The sequence below is a fragment of the Chinchilla lanigera genome, unplaced genomic scaffold (assembly GCF_000276665.1).
Source record: "Chinchilla lanigera isolate Chin_1 unplaced genomic scaffold, ChiLan1.0 scaffold00034, whole genome shotgun sequence".
NCBI lineage: Eukaryota > Metazoa > Chordata > Mammalia > Rodentia > Chinchillidae > Chinchilla > Chinchilla lanigera.
In genome coordinates, this window is record NW_004955435.1 from 809,639 (window position 1) to 816,657 (window position 7,019).

At 41.5% G+C, this 7,019-nt stretch overlaps 1 long non-coding RNA gene across 1 annotated transcript; it reads right to left on the reverse strand.

Moving 5' to 3' along the window:
- Positions 1–1,442: 1,442 nt before the first annotated feature.
- LOC106148993 lies at positions 1,443–3,410 on the reverse strand. The gene is made up of 2 exons (XR_001234846.1): positions 2,904–3,410; positions 1,443–1,812 (listed from the first exon to the last, which is right to left on the reverse strand). It is a non-coding gene; the product is annotated as an uncharacterized LOC106148993 (long non-coding RNA).
- Between the last annotated feature and the right edge of the window lie 3,609 nt (positions 3,411–7,019).

Below are 7,019 nucleotides of genomic sequence, written 5' to 3' on the forward strand. Positions count from 1 at the left end.
GGCCTCCAGAGAAATTCCATTCTAAAGGGTTTAAGCAGGTGGAGCTTTCTATTGGATGACTGGAGATTGGAGACTTTGAGTATTTCTCTAGTAGATTCCATTGCTCTACTGCTAGATATATAATGCTACTGTTTTTTTTATGGAATGACTTGAGCAGAACTCTTTTCACATGAAATAAATAATGAGTGACTAAGTAAAAAAAAAATCCCTGGGGACAGGTGCCTACCCACTCTTATGCTTTCAAGGAGCACCAGGAGGCATTCTGAGGTTCTTCCATAGTATTTTATTACACTTTAATGCTGATTTCCATCAGCACATATTTTTACACCCTTCCTGGGTGGAAACTGACTCCGTTCTCTCCCCTCTAGCCTCGTGGTGAAAAGGGCAAGAGAAACACCGTGGCTGAGAAGTAGCAAGTTCAGAAATGCCAGAGGATGCCAAAGGATGCAGGGGTCTTCTTTGGGTAGCAGTTCCAGCATACCAAGCTGTTACAGAGTCAACTTACAGAGTCAAGTTACCACCCAGTGTCTCAGGCCTCAGCAGTCAACTTGGAGAGATGGTGAGCTCAGTAGAGACCATGAGCAATGAGTGAGAAATGCTTTGCTGGACACACCACAAGGGGAGCGGGAATGTGAAAAGAGCACCTGGCCCTTAGGGGGTTAGAAGAGGTGGTGCTGTAAACTGAAAGTTAAATTATTAGCACAGTGAAGGAAGTAAAGAAGGCAGGAGCAGAGAGAAGACGGAGAAGAGCAGTTTGAAGAAATAGACTTGAAGCCTGAGAAACTAAAAGTAAATTAGCAAGTTTCTCATTATATCCCAATCAAAAATTTTCTATATACTTTTTCCATTTGTTAGATAATCTTTAGAGATGAAGATTAACTTCCCAGCATGATAGACATCTGCATGATTTTGTGATCAGTTCTGGACGTTATACTTTAGGAGGGAGTATACTTTATACTCTCTCTGTGGCTTTTGCTCAGAAGAAAGAAAGTTTATGAGTGAACATAGAGTTGAGTCATAAAGTAAATGCTTGAAGGAGATGGTACTGCTGGCCAGAAGTGACAGCTCACGGGGCTTCGAACCTTTGAAGGATTATTGTTTGGAAGATGGATTAGTCCAGATTTGACAAGTCCCCATGGCCTTACTGCATCCCCTCTCAGACGTCAATAATTAATCAAGGTCTTTGTTCCTTTTGAGCACCAGGTGCAGCTTCTCAACTGACCCCCTTCTGATGGTGTTCTCAGCAGGCATCTCCAGGCAGAGGAAAGTTCCTCATAATTCTTAGATGAGACAATCTGTGTGCGCTCTCTAAGGCTGAACTGAGACCAGTGGGTGAAAGATGTGGGGATTCAGCTTTAAAAATTCAGCGTCGATCACTGAGAGAGTAGGTTGTTCCTAAAGGTAGTGAATTACCTAACATGACAGATTTTTAGAGACATACATTATTTAATATATCAAAACTTTAATATATTCATGTTTGTGATGGCTCCACACTCTCCTCCTAGCCTCATGGTGAACAGGGCTAGAGACTGTCTTGAGAAGCAGCAGGGTCAGAAGTGTCCAGGCAGAGGGATGACAGGGTCTTCAAGTCACAGTGACAGTATTCTGGTTGATCTCCAAAGCACGAGGTGCCTCAAGGAGACTGGAGCCCAAGCAAAGGGTTTCCAGTCTTGCGGCTGTGTTCCACGTTGGCCACAGAAGGCAAGAGGACCACTTTTGCAGGGATCACTGGTGGCTTGAAAAATTGGCATGTTAAGGGCAACCGTGACAGGCTGAAAAGAAGGAGCTTCTACCCCTTAAAATTCTTGAACTCTAAAGGAACCGTGAGAGAGAAGAGGGGCTTTAGTGACAGTGACATAGAATTTGTGTCAGCCCCACAGGCATGACCCTTGCAGTCAAATTTCACTTTGCTGAGATGAAAAGAGAAGACAACAAGATTTCTTGTACATATGCTTGTGCTTGGAAGCTGAGGGTTAAATGTGTTATGATGTAATGAATGCTGACTGGCTAGGAAGTCACTGAGGGTATCCAAATATCGCAGCCAGGTTGGACTGATTCAGCTATAAATTCTTTCCTAGTTCTGTGATGTTACGTGTAACTTTTTGACTCAGAAATCAGTACTCAGAAGTTTTCTTTACTCTTATTTAGGTAGAACAATTCTAATTCTTTCCACTCTATCCCATATCTCTTTTACTTACACTTTAGCCACGCCTGTAAACTTTTCCAATAACACTCATTTCTTTTAAATGTGACTCCTCACATCTAACACTGTAGGCCAAGCGTGGTCTTAGCCTAACTGCTGTGAAATGCAGCAGGTAGCAGCACCTGCTCAGGGACAGGTTCACCATGAAGTTACGGATGTTTCACCTTGGGGCTCCCCTCGCCCTCTCTAGGTCTTTTCTAAACCTCTAGGAGCGATGTTGTTACATCGAGAAAATTAAAAAAAAAACAACTGCAAAGACTCCCAGTTAAATTTAAATATTAGATTTTCAGAAGAACGTCTGTCTAGTAATTTTGCATGGAATATACTTATATGCAAAATTATATTCATTGTTCATTTGAAATTTAAATCTACTGGGAGTCTTATATTTTATATGGCAATTCCGCGTAGGAGATGCCCTGGCCACAGTGCATGACTGATTCTGTTTTCTCCTTCTCCGAGGGCTGGTCCACACTGGCTAAGCTCTAGGCCCCGTAATGCCAGGATTCCCTCACCTGCGGCTCCCTTTGGTGCCTCGATTGATGTCAAGCACTCAGGTTGCCATTCCTAAAGCCACTGTGGGTGTTGCTGTGATTTCGTTAGAAATGAGCCTGGCTAGAGAAGGGCCACAGCGTTTCGCGGCCCTTGCTGACATAAAATGCTTATGATGAACCGAGACCAGCAGCTCTTATTTTTGCCTCACCTGTGTTTAATTGCTTTTTCCTGTGTTGAAAATTGCATTTGCATCAGGCCCTCTCCATTCATAGCATTTTAATTAATCCACGGCACGTTCTGAGCTCTATTCTGTAGCTGCTGGTTTTCCTATCAGTAGATAAAGGGGATGTGTGTAACTCTGAGTCAGAAACAGGTTCTCTTATTTGTTCAGAATCCTGTGACTATCATTGGACCACTCAAAAAAGGGAACTGTAAAAGGAAGAAATTTTTTCTAAGCCCATTCATCTGCTTTCTTTTACAGTTCAGTATTTGTTTTCATGAGTTGTGGGTAATCAGAAATGTCTCTTTATCCTCCTGTATTTAAACCCACAGATGAACCCTACATCCACCCATTTCACCTTGGGCAGTGCCTTGCTGGATGTCCATTCCTGTCAGCTGACATCTCTTTGGGTGCTTGCCACAGAGAACTGTTTGTCATAAAGATGCACTGGGACTTAAGAGTGTATACTAGATACCCTCCTGCCCTCATCTACTGTTCCCATCAAAACCTAATAAAGCCCCTGTACATTTGATAGGGCACTCTCAACTCTTAAAGTGAGGATGGTCCTGCTCTGCAGCACTGGGACATAAAATGACCTTATGGAAAAGAGGTGCTTAAGAAAAGAATATTTTCTTATCAGTTTCTTAAAGTTGCTTTGGCAAGCAAGTAGGAATTAGGCTTGTAATATTTCTTGTATACTATGCTCGAAATTGTTAATGCAAAATCAAGTTTCTCACTATCATTTTAAACACCATGTGAAAAGTACAAGAGTTAGTTATATTAATGGTTCAGAGAATACAATTTGTCCCCATAGAAGCTGTGCTGTTCATCACAGATAATTCTTTGTTTCTTTGTTTTTTTTTCCAGTACCGGGAATCGAACTCATGACCTTGTGCTTGCCAGGCAGGCTCTGTGCCGCTGAGCTAAATCCCCAGCCCCCTATCACAGATAATTCTTACCCTGTGCTTGATTTAACCTCAAATGACTTTTGTTTCCTAACCGATGTCCTAGCCCCCGGATGTCACTCACTGCCTTTGTTTCTGTACACCAGGTCTACACACTGGTGGGACGCTCTAGAGCTAGTAGTCACTTCTTTCCCGCACGCTCTCGGCTGTAGTTAACCCTACTATTAAACCCTGAGCAGCCAGTGTTTTATTCACCAAATAAAGCCCAAAGTAAGCCGTAGAGAAAGCTACGCATTGCCTCTCTTTCCAAGACACAAGAACTATTCTATGTGGGTTTAATAGTGACAGCACATGTAGTGAAAGACAATGTCACAGTATGAGGACATGTCTAGATACACACTAAAAATTAACACTTTATCTTGTATTGTCCAGAGGGAGATAGGGTACTAAATGCTTGCTGGTATTCAGGACTTTGACTAATAATATTTATTATGGTGGCTAACATAATTAACACACATAACATAACATAAACACATTAAAGGTTTCTATGTGCCAAGCTCTGAAATATAGGATTCCCTTTCCCTGAATCGTCTCATTAAATCCTCACCAGCCAATGAAGTGATGTCATTTTCTCCATTAAACAAATGCATTACCTAGTGGCTAAAGAACTTCCTAGTCATAAAACCAGTTTATTGTAGAAAGTGACAGTGAAAAGTCAAAAGAGCTTTGGTGGTTTCTGGATTCCAGCATCGTCTGTCTTACTCAAATCTTAAACCAACCGCTAGTCTACCTGTATTTGAATCTTGGATCCACAACGCATTTAGGCTCCTTCTCCTTCTTCATGAAAAACATTCCAATAGCAGTATCTGGAGGCAGAAACAAGCGACAATTAAGTGGATAAAATAGCATTAACACTTATGCATGCTTATCACGTGGCATTCACTGCTGCTGAGTTCACTGAATGCATCTCATCGTTTAAACCTGAGCACAGATCTCTAAAGCTGAGGAGGCCAAGACACACAGACAATAAACTTCCCCGAGGATATGTAGAGAGTGTGTGATAGAGCTGTGCCGTGACCCGGGCACTCTGTACTTGTATCCACCTGTATTGCGCTGTTCTTAGCAATGCAACCCAAGCTCCTGGCACAGTGGCCTGTCACATGACAGGCAATCAATGAGGATTCATCATTTAAAAATACAATTCTGTGCAACTATGCTAGGTCCTTTGCATACACTATTTTCAAAAGTTCTCGTGACTTCCCGGTCAGGTAATAATGAACCCAATTTTACATTGTGAACATTACATTAAAAATTAAAGACTTTGCCCAAGTTTACCCAGTGTCATATTCCAAGTGTGTGTCTATATTGGGACGCAAACTCTACCTTCATTGAACCCCAAAATCTGTAGCTCTGACCAATCTATTATACTCCCTTAGACATTTTTAGGAGCAATAGTCCCAGGCAGTAGCATATCTGTTATTACATTTTCTGTACCTCTCAAATGCCTTCCAAGTAGTCTTTTGGATAGTTGTTTAGGTTTTGCTTCATGAAAAATCAATTTCATGATTGTGTTTTACTCTTTTTTTCTCCTGTTTCAACCTATAATGGCTCCAATCTCACTGAGAATATCTCGATACTGCAGGGCCCATTTCTGCATTTGAGAGCTCCACTGCACCTCGTGTTGACATGATATATCAGACAATCAGTCACAGCAAGATGCTAAATGCCAGATGCTACTGTGTTAGCTAGGATCATCCTTTGAACATCTGTCTCTCGTCCTGGAAGGCGAAATGCCCTAATGTGCAAAGCATCTGGGCTGCTAATTAGTCACCAGGAGTGATCCAAAGAAACAGTTACCCCAAAGAAATGCTGTATTCCATAAGCTCAATGATATTTTCAATTGTTGGAAATGGGGTGGGGCGTGTAGTCTAAGGAAGAATTTACTTGGTTCACTTCTCTTACCTTTCTTAGTCCCTGTGGCTATGTGGATTTTCCTAGGACTGTCCTCATTTTTTTTGATTAACCAAGTGAAGATTATTTAGAAAAAGCTTGACCTTAGGAAGTCACTGCATTACATAGTGTAGAGACTGTTAGCATAGCATCACTGCCCTTAAGGAGCTACAACTGTACACAGGTTGACCTACACATCTTTGAACATTTGAAATTATTTTGATTTATTAGTTTATTCATTAAAATTTTTGGTATCAAGTGATTGGTATAACTTTACATTTAAATGTAATCATAATAACTCTAAAGTACTTTCTAAAAAATTTTGCTTTTAATACAGCTGGCCTAGGGGTTAACCAGGGAAAATATCTTGTATTAACTTCCAATTGGTGCTATGACAAATTATCACAAACCTAATGGGATAAACAGTACAAATGTATTTTGCTGTAGTTCTAGAGGTCAAAAGTCCAAAACGAGTTTCACTGAACCAGAATTAAGAGGTTGGCCTGGCCACAGAGCTGCTGACATCTTAGTGGGGAATCTGTTCTCCTGTCCTTTCCAGCGTTCAGAGGCATACGGCATCGCTATGCTCATGGCCTCTTCTATTTAACAGCACAGCAGCTTCAAATCCCTGACAAATTTCTCTTTGTCTTCGGCCCTGTTTTGCCCATTATTCATTCCTCTACATAACTCTAAATTACAGATGAAAGGCTTAAGTACCACAGAACATAAGGGTTGTGCCTGAGTTCCCAGTGGGGGTCTGACCTGCATCAAATCCAGATCTGTGGGCTTCTTGGCCAGTGCCATTTCTACCTGTACAGGTAAGTGCTAACCCTAGTGTCACATTCAAGATTAAGAGTCCTTGGATGGGACTGTGCAGAAATTGCACTTGAACTGTTGACAAAGAATTAAAAGTTTCAATGGTTATTTTCAGAATATACTATAGTCTAGCTTCACGGCCTTGAGGAAATCACCTTTTAAGTTTGACCTTAGTTACTTGAGCACTGAAAGAGGACTATTATACAAGTCCAAAATGAAATTAGCTAATGACTAACTGAAGGATCCTAACAAGCCACATGAGCACCAAGAGCGACAGAAGGCATGAGTGGTGCTTGTGTTAAGAGCTGACAGGCAGGCCGTAGGTGTGGGTGTGCAATCAAACACGGACGGGACACAGTTATTGCAGCTGGCCCCAAACTCTTTCTGTGCATGTCAAAACACTTAAAAGTTACCTTCTTTTCAGTGATAGCAT